Below are 23,112 nucleotides of genomic sequence, written 5' to 3' on the forward strand. Positions count from 1 at the left end.
CATTTAAAAGTTTTCCATTCAAACGCTCGCTATTCGCAGCATTTGACTCGCGTTTGTCAGGCGGTAGTAAAAATACTTTCGATCGAAAACGAGAATTCAACAGTTCGTTCGAACTAACGATGTTCGAAAGATCGAACTGTTCTAACTCGTTCGAACGAAAACAAGAATGCGAATTGGGAAAACATTCGAACGAATGTCGTTCGATCGAAAACGAGAATAAGGTTGTTGGTGTTCTTTCTTCTTGGCGTGGATGATACTCCAGCTTCCGCCATTTTTGTTTCGTTTGAAACCACTGATTTTCACTATTCACTTCAAATAGATTTTGGTTTTGCACTTATTGTTTTTGAGATTTCACTTATTTTTTTACACTTAAATGTCTATCGCAAAGCGTCTTTTGTCACTTGAATCGTCTTAATTCCGATGTGCGCCGGATCTTCGAAGCAGTCACTTTTTATCCGGTTCGAATTGGACCAATGTCGGAGCCGTGGACTGTAAATTGCTCGCGTTGGGAACTGATTCGAAGTCCGAAAACACAATTTGCCGGAAGTGCAAGGAATTTGCTTTTCACTTAAATAATAATACTAAATTGTTCTCTTAACTTATATTTACAATATGTACACTATTTACACAACTTGGATTTTCTTGGAAAAACATATGGAGGAATATAATAAACTTCGGAACTTTTCATAAGGTGCTCGCAAGCGGAAGTCTAAAACGGAACTGAATTCAAAATTCAAAAAATGGCGACATCGTTCACTCGTTCTCGTACGGGGTGTGTGTGTGTGTATTCATACAGCAGGCAGCAGCCAACGGTCGTTTTCTTTCACGCATACACACGCAGGTTCTCGTCGATTGCGATTGAATAGGGTGGTGCGCATATGTCGAAAATTAGGGTGGCGCAAAATATTTTAATTGTTAGGATAATCTTAATTTTCAAGCTTGGCTTGAACAGGTGTTTTATGCCATTTCACCCACGGCGCTATAAATAGGTACATTTAAAGTGTCGGTATGCTAAGGACTCAGGATTTTTCAACAAATCAGTCGTCATTATGGCAATGCTAGGAACCAAAAAGTGTTCAAATGTAATATTCATTCTTTGATAAGTTACAGTTGTAAACTGCCAGTTTAATTATAATACCAACTACAGTTCATAAAATCCATGTCCCTGAAGGTTTAAAATAGTTCTGAGATGCGTTCAATCATGTAGTTCTCTCGTCACCGTACATTCAGTTAAATTGTTGTTTGCAAACGTTTTACATTCAGTGAAAGATGCATCTTCAGGTGTAATTATTTTTTAAGCTAAAAATAAAAACAAGCCTTTTTACATAGCTTCATCAGTTTCTTAAATCTGTAGACATTAAATTATTAATCGAAAAATATTTTCTTTATAGTTAAATTTTTTTTTTATATTGAAAAAGCCAATAAATTGAAAAAATATAAAAATGAAATCCCGATCTCAATTTTGAATTCTTTTCTCAAAAGTTAAAAAATAATATGGGCAACAAGTTTCATGGTCTAGAGTTAACAGATTTGGGGAGTGTTTAGTTTAACAGCATATCAAAGTTAACGATATAAAAAAAAATGTATGTTTTCAATTTAGATTCACCCTCTCTATTTTGATAAGTTTAAACTAGCGAAATTCAAGTTCGACAGTGTACCGATTTTTCGGGCCGAATATCACCCAAATTGTTAATTAGCAGAATATAATGCCCCTAATCTTCGACCAAAAAAATGCAAATTTTGAAAGAAATTTGAAAATATACTATCAATATTTTTTGGCAGTACCCACAAAAGTTTAAAAAAATTGCATAGAAATATGGATTTCATTTCAGTAAAAAAAAGTTCCAGTTAATTGTTCAAAATAACACTGTTCCTTCCTATTCTCTAAGCGGTGGAAAATTTATAAAAAAAATAAAAAAAAACTGTTCCGGTTAATCATGAAGTAATGAAATTTTGCGTATTGTTTGCTTGGAAACAACCACTTGATCAGAAGGACAAATTTTAAAGGTCTCTGCAAAATCAAACTTAGCGAAGCTATTACGGAAAAGAAGACCACAGTTGTTCTAATTATTTCAGCTGGTTCAATCATCAAAGCGTAGTTGATTGTTTCGCTACCAACTATGAATATAATACAAACTGAGATTGACTTTACGCAATCAACTATGAATATAATGGATTCAACTGTAAATATGATCGTTGTCGATCATGTCTGTTATTGATAGACAATCATGCATGTTTCAAATGGAATATTTGAAGAAATGCTAGGACCACATGTTGACGAAACCTGTTGCACGGGCTTGGCACTTCTTTGCGGTTAGTTAGTAGTAGGTAATTGTTACCTTCTACGCAAAGCGAAAAGTAGACTATCATCTGATATCCTTCATACATAGTTCAAAACTGATACATATCAGTTGTGATTGTAGGTTAAAAATCATCAAGGAAGCCAATCACTATCGAGATTTTCCCTTCCGAATGACTACATTGGCATGGCTTAGTGAAAACGATTGATTTCCAGAACATTGGATTCAACTATACATTCTTGGTTGACGTCCCACATTTAACTATAAATACGATAGATCTAATTGTAGTGGTATCAATGATTCAACTGTAAAAATGATAAATTCAACTACAATTGTATTATTGGTTTTAGTTATTCAACTATAAATATGATAGATTCAACTGTAGTGGTATAATTGATTCAACTGTAAATATGACTGATTCAACTGTAGTGGTATAATTGATTCGACTGTTAATATGATAGATTCATCAAGCATATTTATAATTGAATCAATCATATTATAATAGTTGAATCTTTCATATTTATGATTAAATTAATTATATTATTATAATTGAATCTATCATATTTATAATCAAATCAATCATATAATTATAGTTGAATCTACTTTAATTATTGCTGAATGTATGGCATCAATCGTACATTATAGTTGAATCTATTATGTTTGTAGTTGAATGCACAAAATTAATCATACGACCATGGTTGAATTAGCTATAAATATTGTTGAATGTACGAAACCAATCAGATTGTCTATCATATGTATTGTTGAATTTTTAATAATTATAGTTGGTCGAGAATCGATCAGACATATGGTTGAATATAAGTGGATTATTGTTGGAAATACCATCCTTTTTTCTCCGTGATGCTTGTTAAGCTGATTACTTTTAAGGATTTAATAGTCAGGATCGAATAGTGGAGGAATATGTTAAAATCAAAAAGAATAATCCTAAAATTTCTGGATTTTCCTGGAACTGTGGAAGCTAAATTTTGAAGTTGAAATAAAACTATAAAACATGATATGTTTCTGTTTTCGATTATGTAAACAAAGCATCGATAAATTATGAGGACTTCAGCTGGGAACAGAATTTTTGTTGACTTTGTTTATAAAACTGATTTTGAAAGATTTTACAGTTCGGGAATTGAACCATTTTCAGATTCTGTTTAAAATTTCTAGTTTTGGTGATAATTCATTTTGAAATTTTAAATTACTGGGTTTTAAGTGAAATCAATAATTGATAATTACTGAACTGACTAAAGAACCGATCTCGAATCTGACCAATTTGATCAACGATTGAGATTTGGCTTGTTATTTTAGATAGAAACAATACATGAAAAAGGATAAAATAAATTAGAAAAAATGTAACTACTTCTAATATCACTTAAAACAATTTCAACCTCTGGATATTGAAAATTTTAATTCGACTAACAACTTTGTTGATGACTCTAACTAATTTGAATTTAGTTTGCAAATTGGAGCTGCCTATATCAACATGATCAACCATCAATGAACAACCATCTGCAGGAACATCTGGTCGGAATTTTTTTTTTGTTTCGATTATAGTCGTTTTACCATCTTTATGGCATTCGCGACTTTATCAACGGTACAGTTGGCGGATCGTTATTGAAAAACTCATCCGGTACAACTGTGTTCGATGTTTGCTCTTGGGCTCGAACTCGCGGACATCCCAGCAAACATTTATGAAGGTATAACGCAGGAACAGCAGAATTATTCAAACAAATATACCAGATAAAAAGATTGTATTAAACTTACCAAAATAGCATATAGCTACAAAAGTGGAGGCGATATATCTACAATGACAAGATTCTAACGATTCAATTTTCCAACAAAATGCAAAATAAACGAAAAAAAATTCCTCGACCGAGAGTTGAACTCCAGCCCTCCGAGTTGGCAGTCCGGTATCTTACCACTATGCCAATTCATTAGTTGATAAGGTCCACGCTTTAGCTCTATAGGTGAGATTTTCTTTTTACGAACCGGTCGAAGGAAGAGACCGGAGAGAGTGTCAATTGAAGGACCGCCCATTTATCGTAAATCGGTTCACTCAAATCCTAAATATTGAATTAGCATATTTCCAACGTTTTGGAAACAGATTTACGAATTGACTAAACTGCTATCAGACTCAACTATTTTTGGGCAAAGCTTGTCGTAAATGAATGATAGAAAAACACTCAATACCAACGTGTTTACGATAGTTATTGAAAATGTCTTAATATTCGATTTGGATTATCATTTCCATTGCGATTTCATGTTGGCTGGGATCGGCTCAGGAGACAACAGACTTGCCAACTGAGCTATATCACAAGCCCAAAAATCTGGTCGGAATGATCCCAAGAACCGTATGCATTTTTTCCTTGGTTCTTCAATTATATTTGGTTAGTTGAAAGGATGACTCGTTTTGACATATGCTTAAGAAAATAACTAAGATTTATTTTGATTAAATTTATTTCAAAAAGATCCTGAAAATTCTCATATTTGACCAGACTGTGATAAATAAGCTATGTACCTTTATACAAGAAAACGTCAGTTTTCTCGAAAGACAAAACTACTCGCGGTCTTCAAAAAAGTTGAATTTTGGTTAAACGCCTTTAATTAGAGTATCTTTAACATGTTTTGGCAAAAAAAAAAAATTGAAAAAATTTTACCTTTTTTCAAAAGTTAGACCTTGCCTTGAATTTCTTTAATTATGCTGGTGGAAAAAACAACTAGCATATTTGCGACGCGTACTTGAAAAAAAAAAAAAAGTTTTATTCTAATATACTGAGAATTAAAGATTTTTTTAAAATACATATATTCATAATCAAATTGACGGAAATAATCTTAAAATTGTGTTTAAAAAATCGATTTTTTTTTTAATTTTTACCAAATTTTCACGAATAGTAGTCAAAACTTCCATTGAAACCTCACATGTTAAGCATCTGTGGATAGATTTATTCTTGACAACTCGAAATATTTCTTAATCAGCTCACTTGTCAAGCATTTCTTAAAAAGATTATTCTTTTTAATTTTTTTTTTCATTCACAGCCGGCTGTAGGTTATTCACTAAAACTTATTGACTCTGTTCGAAAATGTTGAGAAACTAGAAAAAATCACCTACAAAACTCATCTAACAGTATCGGAATCGATCAACAGTTGTGGCCAGAGGAACGAAAAAAAACTTGAGATCAACATTAACATAGTGTTTGTTAACATAGTGTAACAACACCAAAAACAAAATAAGATTCAATGCAACGTTTTTTCAAATACTTCACACAAAACACAAACCTATTTTGAGTGAGGTTGAACATATTTAAAAAGATTTAAAGCGTTGTGTGTTGAATTTAATATACACACTCTCATTACAATGCTCTTGAAAATTCTAAGCAGCGTTGCTAAAAATTCCTATGTGTATTTCGAGTAAATTTCCACAAATTTTTCTTACGTTTTCTCCTTGGAAATTTAAATAATAATTTTGAAGTTGAAAAAGTTTCTCGGTGATTTCAGTCTTAAAAAACCGATATTAATCACTACAGCCGACGTTTCGGCATATTTATTTTCCATTTATCAAGGAACCTGGTGTGTAGGAAAAAGTTTGTAAAAATATTGTTTAACCTTCCTTTGTGGTTAAAAAAAGGACAATTAGCCATTTAGCGTCATATAGACAAGGATTAATATTTTGGCTGTATCTTCAAAACTACTGAACCGATTTTCGTAAATTACATCATTTTGGAATTGTCTTCATGTTAACTATCTAGAAGAAAAAGATTATTGTAATTTTGATGGTGTCTGAAAATTGAGAAAAGAGAAAAAAAATGGTCAAAAAAGATGGCTTTTTGATCAAAGATCATGAGCACTCCGGTTCTAATAATGAAATTTCACTAAAACAGCAAAACGTTGGCTAATTTGGAAATTCATGAAAAGTAAAAAAAGTTTTTGTATTCCGATTTAATATGTCATGAATGCAAATATAAGAAAAAAAAAGAAAAATAATTGATTTTCTTTTTGACAACCATTGTATTTTTTAATGAATAATTTGCTTATATTTTTAAAATAGGGCTGATAAATTATTAAATTCATAAAAACTTGAAAACCAATGAAACCAACCAAATTTTAATTTTTTTTTGTTTTCTGGGATTTTCATCCTGTCGGATGATTCATCCCTACCCAACTGTCAACCCAAGTAATTTTTTTAGTGATATTTTTATCACATTAAGAACTGCGCAAAAAATACAACGAAAGATTTCGTAAATTCGTTGAGCCGTAACATTAAATGGATTAAATGTGCAGATTTCAAATTTTTGAGTTAATTGAAGTATCTTATTTGATTTCATATACTATTATTTGAAAATAAAATTCAACATTTTGAAAAGTTGTGCTCAGAGTAACGAAAAACGTAAAGTAAAAATCGATATATCTTAGATTTTATCCTCAATTTGTTGAAATTCTATTTCTTGATACTAGAATTGATCACCCTATCAGTTTGTTTATTGTTTTTCCCCACATTTGGTTGGAAAAGAATATAATTGGATAGAACGATAATTTTTTTCATGAAAATTCCTTGATCCTCATGAAAAAATGGCTATAAAATCAACATATCCTTTTTTTTATGAACTTTTCAAAAACCAGCTGTGATCTGTAAAAACAAGCACTTTTATTATTACAATATGAGCTCTGAATCTATCTAAATTCATATCAATCAAAAAAATTTCAATACAACTTCAACAAAATGTTGGGGAACATTGTACAAAACGCACCAGCGGGGTAAGATGGCCTATGCCTTTTTTTTTTCTAAAATACACAACCTATGGCTTCTAATAATGTTTTTCTTCATTTTTATTGTAGCAAACAAAGTTTTTTCATCATTTATTGCATGAAAAGTTCATTAAAACGACGAGTTTTTAGAAACAGAAGGATTAATTGAATCAACATGAAACTTGTTATTTTTCATGGGTAACATATAAGGTTTTATGGTAAACCAGCCTGCGCAATCTGATGAAACTACAGCTTATCGTTTTTCCACTATTATGCGCTTTCGGAGGACTATAAATATTTTGTTTAAATTTTAACTCAAATCAATCATAACAAAATTGGGGCAGAATGCCCACAAGACCACGTGTTTTACGTTCAAATTTTCAATGCTGTTAACTTTTGAGAAAACCGGAATATCAAAACAAAATGCCATTCTTTTTATTTGCTGATTTCAAAATTACGATAACAATGCGTAATTCTAACAAATTTCGTCCTTATTTGAGTTAAACAGATGCATCAATATTCGAATAGAAAAAGATATTGCCGCGAAATCAGTGAAGAAATTAAATTTCGTTGCCTACCTGAAGAGGTTTTACTTATAACGATGTAGAAAAGTGTATTTTGAAAAGCGAAATTTTTGATAAGAACCCTTACAGGTTTTTGTAATTGGTAGTGTCATAGATCCAGGAGATGTTGTGGTATTTGACTTGGTTATTGAATTTCAGCAGATTAATTATTGTATTTGATTCTGCTTATCTGATTCCTTACTTCTAATCGATTTAATATTATGAGGACAAGACAAAACAAATACTGTATAATTAAATACTGATGACAATACAAATCAAATGAGTAAAAAATGATATAATCTCAAGCTTCATGTATGTTGAAAATTGTTAATTTTGCTTTCAGTAATTTTTTGTTTTAATTGTCCAGAATTAATCGTAATTTTTAATTTTTTGAATCTATGAAACTGTCTCGAATAAAAAGTCGTCTCGTTGTCTGTGATGAGTCTTTTTGTTGACAGTGTTATCGTTCCTTGCGATGTGACACATTTCAAGAGTTTGAAGTCCAGAGGTGTATCTATGTCGATCTATTATATTGGTCCTTTTCAAGTTAAGTGAGGGATCTTGTTTGATAGTGTGGTGCAGATGAGCTGTTTGTACTTTTAAAGTTGGACATTTAAAACGAAAAATTACTGTAAGTAGAATTAACTATTTTTAACATACACATACAGTACCGTTCATAATTGTACAGAAATTGGAAGCACGCGCACTGTCACTTCGACTTTGAACTTCCATAACTTTTTACTCTGATGATATTTTTTGATCAAATTTTTTGCGTTAGATAGATCAACTGTCACACTATTTTATCACAAAATTTGAGCTTTCTGGAGTTTGTGTGGCCTGAGATATAGTAATTCTACAGAAATCGGACTTATTGTACTTTTCTCATTCAAACTGCAATATCTCAGAAACTGCGTTACATTTTTTATTGAAATTTTGCAGAGTGATTGTTAAAACATAAAGCTAGCATGTCTGAATTTTTCGAAAAGTTCTATCGATGAGATCAAAAGTTACGCGAGGTGCAATATTTCAGGCATGAACCTAGAAATACGATTTCTATAGAATTTTGGACGATTCATGAGAACAATATCGTTTCCATACACCAATCAGACAAAAAATGTCTAGCAATAGCAATGAAGAAAAGAAAACATGGAATAAATTATCCATTTGTGTTTTGAAACCAGAATCTCGCGATATTGTTTTGATTTTTTGCTTGAAATAGATTTACTGGTTGTTAAACAGAAAGTAGAATTTTCCTATGAAAACGTTCGTCCAAAATTCTATAGAAATCGCATTTCTATATTCATGCCTGAAATATTGCACCTCGCGTAACTTTTGATCTCATCGATAGAACTTTTCGAAAAAATCAGACATGCTAGCTTTATGTTTTAACAATCACTCTGCAAAATTTCAATAAAAAATGTAGCGCAGTTTCTGAGATATTGCAGTTTGAATGAGAAAAGTACAATAAGTCCGATTTCTGTAGAATTACTGTATCTCAGGCCACACAAACTCCAGAAAGCTCAAATTTTGTGATAAAATAGTGTGACAGTTGATCTATCTAACGCAAAAAATTTGATCAAAAAATATCATCAGAGTAAAAAGTTATGTAAGTTCAAAGTCGAAGTGACAGTGCGCGTACTTCCAATTTCTATACAATTATGAACGGTACTGTATGTAGTTTTGATTATCATTTTATTTGTATTTTCCTCAATATTTAATTATATAATATTTATTTTGCCTTGTCCTCATAATATTAAAACAATTAGAAGTAAGGAATAAGATTAGCTGATACAATAATAATCAAAATTTATACGAACTTTTTCCAACCGGCCAGATTCCTTGATAAAGGCTAAATAAACATGCCGAAACGTCGAATGTAGTAGATAAACATCGTTTTATGATTTTTTGAGACTGAAATCGCCGAGAAATTTTTTCAACATAACTGGATCAGTCGATAGGAAATTTAAATATTTAATAATTCTGAATTTTGAATTTTTGATAGAATCCCTGATCTTGAAACTAAAACTGAATTTAGGTTTCCTTTTGTATTTTTCCCGGTGAGATTTTCGATTTCCGGTTTTTTTCCCGGATCTGTGGTCACCCCGCTTATTGCAACTGCTCTGTTTGTTTGCAAATTATTTTACTTAGAAGCCTTCATCCTATTCATGGGTGCCATCGATTGTCACTTTCTGCGATGGATTGTGTCATCTCCTCAGCTATCGTATCGTAACTCATTCCACGACGGACGTGTGCTTCTAAAAAACGCTTCCATCATTAACCGGTCATGTTTGCATTCAAATAGTCGTTAACAATCATATGTTCCACTTCCTGTTGTATGCAAACAACCGCCTAAACAAGAACTCAAAATAAAAACCGCATTCTTATTTTATGGTTCCCATCCAACCGAGCCCCAAGTCGTCGTGTTTAATCTGCCTAAACGATGACTGAATAATGGATCATTAATTTCACACTTCGAAACTGGTCGTCGCGGTCATCTCGCTTTTTTTTTCTGTATTTATTTACAGTTTTTTGCGCCTCACGCGTTGTTGTTGGTCAAATTCTTCGTCTGTCTAGCGTGTGAGCTAGCGAAGTTTTCCTCGAAAGCAGCAATGGTGCAACTTATGAAGTGTCGCGTCACCTAACAGCACTCATGCTTTGGTTATCTGGGGTGTCATCGTGACCGAGAAGTGACATCATCATTATTCTTTGACTGTTGATCATAGGGGACAAGAGGTGTTGTACAAAAAAAAATCGTGAACCAGTGACCTTGGGTGTGTTTGAACGGAATTTGTTCGATTTTCCTGTCCAGTTGTCACGACAATGTTGCATGAAGCGTTGGGGTTTTACCTTAAACGATAAACGATGATGAATCCGAACATACCTGAAAGAGAGATAGAAAAAACGAATTAATTTACATGTTCAACGGCTTATCGAGAAGATGGTTCAAAGCAATATTATAGCAAATCTGCAAAATTGAACAACTACGAGCAATTCATTTCAAAACAATTGTTTCTTCAAAAATTTGCGTGCCTGTTAAATAATTTTTTGACGGTCGCCATGGAAGGGGAAAAGACACAACCCAATCTAGTAACAACTCTTAATTTTATCTTAATGATCTTAATTGAATCATTCTTGCGAAATGCATCAAGCGAGTGCCGGTAAAGTTCTCACTTTACGATGACACATTCGATGTACTTAACGATTTTTTCGCAACTTAAGCTAACTGAAGTACCAACCTTAGTGCTGCACCTAGTTCAGGTCGTTTCCGTCCACGTTCTTCTAAAGTGCTTATTTCCTTCAGCTGGAGGTTTGTCCAACTTCCTAAAAGCGCAGAGCACAGTTTGCTCTAAGCTGCTTGGAGCCTCAGCGGAGGGCAACCCAACCCCTTTTTTCGCGTTATTTCAAATCCTACGCAAAACTGAGCCCCTTATCTGCGCGCGAACCGGTATGCCATCATCGTAAACAAACAATTTTAATAATCCTCCTAATACATGGGAAATCGAATGGATCGACCCATTTTGTTGTAACAATGTTGCGAAACGATTATCGTTTTTGATTTCATTCTGTTGCACTAACTGAAGAACATTTTTCAAGAATTTTTTAAAGTTGTTTATAATTTGATAACATATAATATAGATGAAATTTAGATTAAACTTCAAAAAAATTTAAAACTGAATACGATTTGACTTCGGAACAACGTCATGAATCATGAAAATCTCCAAATATACTTTTTTGTCAATCAACCAGTCACAATTATATTTTGAAATAGGCTTCGCAACAACACCGAACATGACTCGGATTTTTTTCTTAGTAGCTATCACCTGAACACGGTATAAACAGGAAGCATCGTGCCGGATTTGAGTGTGGCCAACACAAAGCCCCAAAAGCCCTTCAGTTCCTCACCATAAAGTGACACTTGTGGTCACAGCAAGTGCCAAACGGTAACTTCAACGCAAAAACCTCAACAAACGGGGTGTATCGTTTGTCCAATTGTGGCCAATTCTTGGACCAAAGCGACTGTAATCCACCTGCCTCTTAACTCACCCTTTTCCTTTTTATTATTTTGTTGGGGCCGCAACTCATCGAAAATTGTTCGGTGTATACGGTATTTACACTTGGAGGTAGGTACTTGAAACTGAACTGAAACCTCATCCGCTTGAGCTGAGTACCTTCATACAATTTCGGCCAATAACAACGAGACAGGTAACAGAAGAAGTAAGTAGCAAAAAAAAATCGGCGAACATAAAGTACACCCGGAGCGGCTTATTTTTGTTTCTTTCAAGTGTTTCCGAAACGTGTCACTGAGGTTGGTCGTTGGCGAAAACATTTCATTCGTAAGGCAATCGAAAATTCGTCATATGGCACAATTCAGTTGAAACTCGAAATTAATGTTATTTTCATTCAATGTTTTTTTTTAAACTGAGTAGTAACATAACATTAACTTAACTCAAATTAATCTATAGACTGTTCCAGAAATTATTCCCACACCTAATGTTAACAGTCATTTTGAATCGAAATTGTTTTTGGAATTCTACTAGCTGCGTCCTTTAGTTAACACATTTCTGTAGGTGAGAACATAAAAAAACATTGAGTTTGGGATTACATTTCAAAATGCGTGTTCTTACTCCGTAGAAGAGAAAAAGTATCGTGCACAAGTGGCGTACTGTGAGTGGAATCTCATTGAGAAAATTGGCCAAAGAAGAGGATGTGAGCGTCGGAGCGGTACGGACAGCTATTATGTTACATTCGAAGATGAACCGAGGATTGGACGAAAATCTGGTCCTGTAAGTCTTGCTATCGACAAAAAGGTCAGGGATGCCTACAAAAAGAAACCATCGGCTTTCGTTCAGGATGTGGAGAGAGACGTACCGGAAGCAGAAAAAAACCTTAAAAGGAACCCAAATCAAGCCGCTTCTGTCAAACCAAGAGCCTGGAAACTGTATGATTAATTATTATGCAAAAGTTCTCGGTGCATTATCATTGACGTATGTGAAATTGAACTATAAAACTTTTCCTGGGCCACTATTTTGACCCGATTTGGCATCATATCAGTACGCCAAAGATACACCAGGGTTTCCCGGGGATAGAAGCGGTCCAGCTCAACCTCAACCACTGCCACTCAGCACATCAGCTGTTGCGGCAGATGGCATTTGAGGAAAACCTGGATGTGGCGTTAGTGGCAGACCCGTATCGCAGGACCTCGGATGGCAGCAGTTGGTTAACCCATAAAACCAAACTGACCCAACTGGATATGGGTTACAGGAAGATGCCCCATACAAGAGGTGGTGTCTGCTGGAGAGGAAGGCTTCGCAATAGTCAAGGTCAACGGGATCTTCGTCTGTAGCTGCTACGCCCCCTGAGGTGGTCTCTGGAGAGGTTCGGCGTCATGATAGACAAACTCGTCGAAGGTCTCACGGGCAGGAGCCCAGTTGTCATAGGCGGGGACTACGACGCGTGGGCCGTAGAATGAGGTAGTCGCCTTACAAACCCCAGAGGACAGCTTCTACTAGAAGCCCTGGCAAGGCTGAACGTAGACCTGGGGAATGTAGGCGATACAAGGACCTACCACAGGAATGGGAGCGAGTCCATTATTGACGTCACCTTCAGTAGTCCGGGCGGGTCGAGCGACTGGAGGGTAAGCGATGCGTTCAGAGAAGAGCTATGACAACAGGAGCACGCCTCTGGAAAACAACACAATTCGATCGGAACGTCTTTGTCGAAGTGTTGTCTCATACGACTGGGATACGAGTGAAGAGGAGCGGATTTCGCTGGAAGAACTGCGCGACATCGCCAATTCCCTTCAGTTGAACAAAGCTCTGGGTCCGGATGGCATCCCTAATGTAGCAGTGAAGGCCGCTCTCATGGAACATCCTGAAATGTTCCGGTCATCACTGCAATAGAACGTGGATGATAGGTTTTCCAGCGATTGGTGCTTCTGCCAAAATCGGGCAAGCCACCAGGTGACCCATCAGCATATCGCCCGATATGTCTCCTGGATACTGCTGGAAAGGTGTTAGAGAAGGTGGTACAAAGCAGGATCCAGCTTTACACCGAAAGTGCGAACGGCCTATCCGATAAACAGTTCGGTTTTCGGAAAGGTCGGAGTACGTTGGATGCCATTCGACTTGTCACCGGGCAGACATTGTCTACTACGAACTGCTGAGACTGCGTCTCTCCACCGGGAAGGGACTTGTGAGATTCGCCAACGACGTGGTTCTCCTGGCATCGGGCCCATCAACCGGAGAGGTCCAGCTACTCGCCACAGTAGCTATTGAGAAGGTGGAAAGTTGGATGGGCTCCAAGAGCTTGCGCCTGGCACATCAAAAGACCGAGATGGTGCTGATCACCAATCTGATTTCAGCACAATCAGGGTCGATTGCAGCTGGACCGTGCGCAATCGAGTTCAAGCGTGCGATCAAGTACCTGGGGGTGATGATCGACGACTGGTTGAGCTTTACGGCCCACGTCGATTACGCCTGTAAAAGAGCGGCAATGGCGGCAGCAGCCCTCTCACGGGCTATGTCGAATAACTCGGCTATCAGCTGCAGCAGAAGGAGGGTCCTGCCGAGTGTGACCTCGTCCATTTAGTGGTACGGAGCGGCAGCTTTGAGCAGGCAGTGTAACCTGCAAAAGCTCTGCTGTGTGCAGCGGCTGATGAACCTGCGAGTAATCAGCGCATACCGAACGGTGTCCTCGGTAGCTGCTGATGTTGTGGCGGAGGTCATGCCCATCTCGATCTTGCTAGAGGAAAATACTTAGCGCATGTTCCCATGTAGACACGGCAAAAAAAGAGGAAGATATCTTCTGCTACGAGCACAGGCACATGCCCGATGTGCGGAAACATGTCAGAGAAGCCTCGATGTCTAACTGGCAGCACCAAAGGAACAGCTCGGAACGTGGCCGGTGGACCCATCGCTTGATCCCTAACGTCGGACTTTGGATGGATCGGAGACATGGAGAGGTGGATTTCTGCATGAAACAGTTCTTGACTGGACACGGGTGCTTCATGCAGTACCACCATCGGTTTGGACACGTGACGGGGACTCCTTCGTTGAGGAGCATCTGAGAAGTGTGCGTCCGATCCTGGCAATAAAACATACAAAAATAAGACTATACCATCTGCGTATACCGAGCTGCCTAGTATGTCGCGCGTCTGTGTGTAGGATACCTCCAACGTTACCGTCGCGGAGTAAATATCCGAGTCGAACGCGCCCTCTGCGACGGAGGCTGTGGGGATAAGACATGATCTTCTCCGCAGTCGAACTCGTAGGGGGAAGAGTATTTACACCGCGAAATACTCTCGGGCAGGATGACTTCACGTCGTCGGCGGGTGAGTCACTCGAGTCGATGTAGGATGACGTCTTCACCGAGAATCATACGAGTAGTTTCGTAAAGTCCCGGACGTGTGCTGTGACAGGCGCGTGTCCAGGATAAGCTGCTGCAAAGAGTAAAGGGCCTCGAGCCCAACCAAGCGGAGCCTCGAGTTACAAGTAAAGGCCGGATCTCGAGTCATCAGAGGAGAGGTGCTTAGTCTTGAATCGTAACAAGAGACAGGATATATATGCTGGAGTTTTGACTTCAAATTGAGTAAATCGATAAGCGCTTATGCGCGGACTTGGTCTCCTAAATCTCGGGTACAGCCTTCGATGCAGTTCCGGATGGGAATTATGACCAGAGGCCCCAGGTGGATTTTATGGCGTAGGGGTACTTACTATAATGAATCGTCCACTTGCACCCATGGACCCAGATTAGCATACAGGGGGGACGCGGTGGCTCGCCGTGTCTTGGAATGCAATCCGTAAAAATGATTTACCACCTGGGCGATCAACTAATAAAAAAACACACTAGGGTGGTACAAAAGCCAAAACGTCTGTTTTGTGCCAAAAACCTCGAATCCGCCACATCACCCCGAGGCACGGCCTGTAGAGACTTTCTGAGCTTTGACCAAAGCAAAGCTACGAAAATACATTGACACTAAACATACCGGCACTCTGTATATACCTATTTATACCTCCGGGGGTCAAATAACCCCAAACATCTTTTCCGCTAAAACTTTCTTGTTTCTCAATCGATTTTTACAAAATTTATAGTTTTGGAAAGCTTGTAATGTGAATCAAATATAGGTTTCAGACAATATTTAGCTGCAATCGTTGATTTGAAAGTTATTCGAAGTCTAAGAAAAAAATCCGCTGCTTCGGGAAAAAGGCTGGAAGTCATTTATGTATAGATGCTCGGAGAAAAATTCACTTTGTTAGGTTTCTACTCCGTAATTGACCGAAGCTATCAATTTTGTTCAAAACTCAAAATAATGGTGTCTGGAATTAACAGTACATTCACAATGCCCAAAACTTATGCTTTCTCTCTGAATATCAATAACGGTGCCGGCCCCGTCCTAGTGGAAAAATGATAGATTTGAAAAGAGAGAAAGTGGTAAGAGAATAATGTTTTGCTTTGAGACCTAGGTATCCTCTGCGTCCTAGCAAATACATTGGTTGGTGGAATGGAGGAAAGAATTCGATCCGGATACATTTTTGATTAGTGTTATGATGTTAAAAAAGAAACTAAATTGTAATATCCAACTCTTTTTTTACTTATAAACTCAAAAGATTGAAAAATTTTGTCCAAGTAAAGTGTTAAAGTAGTTACCCAAATTCTTAAAGAATCAGATAAAAGGTATTGCAAAGTCAAAAGTAAGGTTTCAATTGTGTCATTCGTTCGATCAGTTACCCTTCACATTGACTTTTTTTTTCAATAATCGGGTACTATAACTATTTTAAATCACCTTTAACTATTTTGTTTTTTTTTTAAATTTTCTTTGTGATTGACGAACTTTTGTTGAGTTCCCTTATTTCATTATATTTTTATACTGTAGAGTTTTACTATTTACAATCTTGCAAATTGCTCGATATGGAACCTAATGATAACGTGATTAACGACGTAAAAGTTACCCACTAGTCCTTTAAGAAAAATGTGTTTGTGCCACAATTTGATAATGTTTGTGTCGATTTTCTGATTGAAATTTAGCAGCGTGCTTCTTTTTTTAAATGAAGATTCTTCCGAGAAATCGACCGTACTGAAGATAACAGGCTCGTGGCCTTGGACATCCAACTGTAAGACTGATCTTTCTTCCAATAGGAATTTACATTCAATATCATATCGAAAATGAAAATAAACATTCATAGTTTTGACACGAGATTTTTTGCAGGCCTCTCATTCCAACGTCGGCTTCACTTTCTTTTTTCTGAGAAGTTAGAAAGTTTTCCCAAAAAAAAAAAAAACACGAATTCCTTAAGTGATTTTTAAACCTTTTTTTAAAGTTATCTTGAAAACCAGAGCTAATAGAAAAAAAAACCTATTGGCTCTTCAACTCTTTTCATCACCCCGTTGGGGATCACCCTGTTCAAAGTCCAAGTTCAAAGGGCCAATTTTGTATGATCAATCGACTTGTTCTGTCAAAACACATTCGTAAAATCAAATTTTACAAAAATTACAGGTAAATTGTTTGACTTGTGTCATGCTGGGATTAATTTTGCCAGTTTTGTTCTGTAGCAAAAATAGAAAACCGGGTCTGTATGACCTTGGTAACCCTATAAAAACTAAATAAGAGAAAATTTCATGTATGTAGGCATGAGCATTCCTGAGATATCGAGAAGGTACATATGTTTCGGATCATAGAAGGAAGATTTTAAATCTTTGTAGTATTCTTCTCAAGCCTGTTGCATAACGCTTTACTGAAAATAAAATAAGGAAAAAACTTCAAATATTCACAAGAGTCTTGCTCCAAGGCAGTTTGATTTGCTTAACCAAAAGAAATCATATAGCCCTCTAACCTTTCTTTTAAATTCCACGATTCGAAAAGACTGACTCAACTAGAGAGGCACAAGAGAAGGTACAGAGCTCTATGAGAACAAAGAATTGCTCACCGGCATCTGGTTGACCGGGTCAGCAATTCAACTAACTACTAGCCGGACCAACTAACTAACAAACCCCAGTCATTCCAAACAACTAACCAATCGGTAGGCAGAGACAAGTATTTCATTTTTATTATCCCGGCAGCCCAGCACATGTGCTAAGCACACGTCATCACATGTGGTTTTAATTCATTAATCCAGCAGCCAGAGAACGGCATCAGGGGGGCAGAAGGTGAAAAAAAGTCATCAACTACCTTCTATACAGTATAGTTATTTGTTCATTTGTTCATCTTTGTTCAGACGACTTGTGCTTTTAATGGAATGTTCAACAATTGGCGACGAAGTCTTTTTTGCCGTGACTTGTAGTAGAGTGACTCGAATTTATCCCGAAATTATTAAAAAACCCTAGCTTTCATCGAATCTTGTCAAGTTTAGGAGAAATCGAAATCTTATTGCAAACTTATTTATAAAGTTAAATTAGGATTTAAGCCCAATTAAGGATTTGAATAATGAATATGATCTTTAGACATCTTAAGTCACGTTAATGCACAAATAACAGATAAAACTGTTTGTATTCGGGGACAAATCCAACGTACAGACTGGAGCTAATAAAAAGTGACAAATAAAACACAGTTGTTTGCCATTTTTGGCGTAATTAAATCTGGTGGAATACACGATTACTGCAGCCTAGGTATGCCCAAAGCAAGGTTTTTATTCGACAAGTGCAATGCGATTTTTTTTCCTGCGTACCTCAACAAATACAATTTAAAAGAGCATACGTTAAATGTTATCGGAACGATTCATTAGTTAAGTTTGCTAATCCACGATGAACGACGTAATGTTCTCTGTTGATGGGAGGGAATCGTTAGAATTTAAATAATGGCGTAATGACCTGGGGACTTTACTGTTGCTTGAAAATCCAGAAGCTGACCGATGCTTAGTGGAATATCTAATGGATGAGATCAAACATTGTTCATCGATTACTCTAGGGTTTCTGGATCTGAAGGCATTTGTTGGATTATGGTGTCGTAAGGAAGACTATAATACCTTATACTTTATATGATTTGTAACACTTGTAAATCATCCAAATATGACCCACTTTGACGTGATTTATCAAATACATTCGACTACATTTTTGACGGTCGCCATGAACGGGGGTAGTACCCGTAGAAAATCTAGTTCTGACGGTCGCCATGAAAGAAGACACTTCAGAAAAATATTTTTGCAGGTCGCTATGGAAAAAAGTAGTCACTGTCGAAAATTATTTTTGACGGTCGCCATGGAAGGAGAACAAAACTGTGCACACAGAACTTGAGCATTCCTTGATTTCCTAAAAAAAACCGGTGTTTTGCATGTTTCTCAAACAATATTTAATTTGAAAAATAAAGTATGACATTTTTACAACTTTGACCTTGACAAAAAATCTCATAATCAAACAAATCTCTGCTCACTCAACAAAAAACAAAAAAACATTCTTCTCCGACGGAGATTGCGATTTCGACTCCAGTTAGTTTCGCGCTGGTCGAAAGGTTCTTTTGTTGCTTAACCCCAACGAGATGACAACTGTCACACAAGGGATTAAATTTATTCACCCGGGTCCAACCTTGAGAGCTCGACTAGAACTTGTTGTTGGATGCAGCCAAAGGCTCTCGAATCTCCTCTATCTCTATCTTCTTATAGTATCTCAGAAGGAGCCTCCCGTTTCAATGTACTTAGGAATGCGCGCACCATCCCACCTAGATCAACTTGACCAGATTTACGATTGCATAAAAACCACCAACAGCCCGATACGAACCTAGAAAGAGGCAAAACCAAGAGGGGATAGACCTCTGTAAGGTTGGATCATGGCTTAAAAAAACTATTTGGTGCCTCTCTCTAGAATGAAGTCAGCAATCGTCGTCGACGTCGTCGTCAGCGTCAGTGGGCTTGTTCTTTGCTTCCGAATGAATGCGCAATGGCACAGATCCATTCACCACATCACGGAGCTGGTGGATTTTTATATTTTATTTTGAATTGTTGAGAGACAGGTTGGCTTGTGCTGTGGCTTCCAGTTTTGGTTGATCAAGAAATGCTGAGCAATTTCGAGCGACTTGATGGAATTTCTAGGCTAGATGCGTTCTGTGAATTTTGCACCCCTATCAAGGATTCTACAGATATTTTTTAAATCAAAATTTATTTTAGATCCAATTTTTTAACAAAACAAATTGACTCGATGTGCTTTGTTACATCTTTTAAAATTATTTGAATTTTAATAAGTAGTACGTTGAATTCAAACTTCAAGTTTTTCTTTAAAATGAAAGTTGCAACTTCAGCTTCAAACTGCAATACTTAGAAGATGATTTTTTTATTTTTTTAATGATTTTTTGTCCCTTATTAAAAATATATTTCTTTCAATCATTATTTAAAATTTCAAATAAGTTCTCTGCCTTTAAATATTTGCTTCATAAGCACTTCATTATTAAAGAAACAATTTTCGTAACTTAACAGCATCACATGCATTATTTGGCTTAATTTGCCGAAAAATATGCCTTATTGTTATAGAAACAATTTTCGTAACTTAACAGCATCACATGCATTATTTGGCTTAATTTGCCGAAAAATATGCCTTTCCTCTTTCTCACGTCTCTCCTCTGAACGTAAAGATAGACACCTTGTGTGACCTCGTTTTCGAAGACTTGTTGAGACCTGTTTTAGCAGGAATAAACGAAAGGCGTAGAATGGAAATTCTGAAATTGTTTATAAAATATATCTGCTTCGTTGATAAATGTAACGTTAGAATCGATATAGCTGAACTAAATTTCCATCTAGATGTTGATGAGTGATAAAATAAGAAGAGACAAATTTTGTAAGATAAATTGACAAATAAAACTTAATTTTTAAACAAAAAAAAAGTATAAGGGAAAAATTATTAGAGCCTTTTTTTCTCCTATCTATCTCCCCTCTGTATGGATGGAGGGGTCTCAAATCATCAGTATTTCAATGATGATTTCGTACGCTAAAACTCTCCCATGAAAAATTTACTTTCTTTTGGTAAAGGCTCCTTAAAAATGGATTGGAGCCTCCCTCCTCCTTTCTCATTTTCCAACTATGAGGATTAAGGGGTCTTAAACAGTCTAAGAAACATTTATCTTACCTAATAACATTACTATGCCAAATTTCTTTCAAATAAGTAATCCAAATAAATATTTCTCATACTCAAATACTCTACCATGCAAAGTTTTGTTCCATTTGCTTGATCAGCTCTAGAGTAATGAAAAAATTGTCTGAGTGCCGCCCTTTTCTTTCCCATTTTTCTATGAAAAAATATGGGGGAGGGGGGTTTAGAAAAAATTATAGAATCATTTCTCGTATCAAAATATTTATCATCCCATTCCAATTTTGGTTTATTTGCTCAATTAGTTCTCAAGTTATGCATAAAAATGTATGAAAGCTCACCTCCCCTTCTCATCTCCTTCTAGAAGCAGGAAGAGATCTCTAATCAACAAAGAAATATTTTTCGTATCCAAATGCCCTCCTATGTCGGGTGCTTAAAATAAGAGACAAATTTTACATGTGAATTGTTTGAGATGCGAGCCTCCTTGTACGAAAAATGTAGAGGTTTTCTTTTTTACCAATTTTGATGAATATGATTTAGAAATGTTTCGATTGGTGTAATTCTTAATGTTGGTTGTGGTCTTCTGTAATTGATATTATTCGTTGATTTACGACGAAAAATAATTGTACTGCTTTTTTAACGTTTCGACTTACTAAATTTCAGCAATCTTCAGAAAAACTATATTTAAATTAGAAAGAAATAGAATATCAATGTTACAAAAGTTTTCACAATTAGATAGGGGAGAGTGGGGTAACGTGGGCCACTTCAAATATGTCAGCTGTGTGTTGAGATAAAAATCCCAATCCAACTGGCATCGGCGTAGCTTTACGTAAGCATGTTGTTCTATATGTTGTTGACTTATGTACGTATCATATGCTTCTTTTATGAAATTAGTCTAGAAAAATGTACTTACATAATTAAACAAGCACTCGCAAAATTGCATCCGTGCGAGACCTCAAGTACATAACAAAAATATGCTCATACGCTTATGATCTCGTTTTTGTCATGTTCTTTCACTTGGAAAAGGAATTTTTGATGAAACATAAATAGGTCACACAAATGCAACCAATTTCCAAATCATTGCTTGTGGTGAATCGTGGGCCACATTTTGTGGGGTATTTTGGGCCACCTATATTTTGGTGTTTTTATACACGTTCAGAACATAAAATACGTAATTACTATCTGCAAAGTTTTCTTATGGGGATTTTTTTTTATTATCTGACGGGTTTGCGCCGGGGGTCTTCAGATTTTCACCAAAATTGAAAATTTGGTTCATTTTTGCGACTTAAAAACACATGTATTTTTTCTGATTTTTAACATTTTTATTTTTTGAGTTAGCTTCGGTTAGATTTTTTTGTCAATAAAAAATAACCATTTTTCAAAGCTACATAACTCTGTTGTTTCTCAACGGAAATTATAAAATAGCACATCAAAATGCATTGAAATTTTATCAGCTTTTCAAATAGAATAGTTGAAAAAAATAAAATAGTGACCTTCAACATGAAAAGTTGTAAATAAACTTTAAATGGCGTCTAAAAGTACCGTCTGCACCACCGAATATTTTGCAAAAAATACCATTGTGTAGCTCGATTCATGATGCAACTTTCATCTGAAGACACCAAAGTGGGCCATTAACACCTTGAAGAGTTATGAAAGAAATAATGGCAATAAATCTCTTTTTTTGCATCGAAAACAAACAATGGTCGAACAACTGCACTCACATATGGAGATAGCAAGCACTTCTAACAACATGGAAACAAAAGAACTTATCAAAGCAGGTAAAAAAACACTATTTTTTGGGCTTTGTAGACTGACCCTACTCACATAATAGTCCCATATGAATTTTCGTCATTTTAGGTCAACATAGGGATTCAAAATAAAACACTAAAAAAAAGAGGTTTTGTTCTACAAATTTCGAAAAAAAATATCAATTTGTGACTGTCCTATATGAAATATACCCGAATAACAGTTCCATATGTGAAATAACACGGATTTGGTTACTTTTCAATGTTTCTTTCGGCGAAATAGTCTTTGGTTTATTGCTTTGAATCATTTAAACATTTTTTTAACTCACTTGATGTCGAATGATGCACACTAGTTTTCGAAGGCAGGTCTGACTTCCTTAGGAATGACTTCCTGAGCGAAAAACTATCGGATGCAATCAAAAATCGTAAAAAGATTCAACTTACAATGTGGAATTCATTATATTTTTTTTTGCAAAAGTATGTTTCTTTTTCTGACAATTGCATTTAGATGTTCAAAAATGATCAAATTTAAGTCTTAGAAAGTAGCTTGGTGAGAAAAATATATTTTGTATGGGACTGTTATGCTAGTAGATTCGAAAAAGGTTTCAAATATGGTCGATTAACAGTCCCATAATGAATAAAAATGGTGCTCTCGACCTTACCAATAACCCAATTTCGAAAATTTCAGGCCTAACGATTTATTATGACAACCTAGAAACGATTTTCGTTTATGCTGAAAGTGGTGGTCACAGT

General features: G+C 36.0%; 1 protein-coding gene across 2 annotated transcripts in view; it reads right to left on the reverse strand.

Annotated features, from left to right (window-relative positions):
* The window catches only part of LOC129757940 (spectrin beta chain, non-erythrocytic 1-like), a 254,976-nt gene that overhangs the window by 147,350 nt on the left and 84,514 nt on the right, over positions 1 to 23,112 (reverse strand). The gene's annotated exons all lie outside the window — the stretch shown is intronic.

The sequence above is a fragment of the Uranotaenia lowii genome, chromosome 3, assembly GCF_029784155.1.
Source record: "Uranotaenia lowii strain MFRU-FL chromosome 3, ASM2978415v1, whole genome shotgun sequence".
NCBI classification, from domain to species: domain Eukaryota; kingdom Metazoa; phylum Arthropoda; class Insecta; order Diptera; family Culicidae; genus Uranotaenia; species Uranotaenia lowii.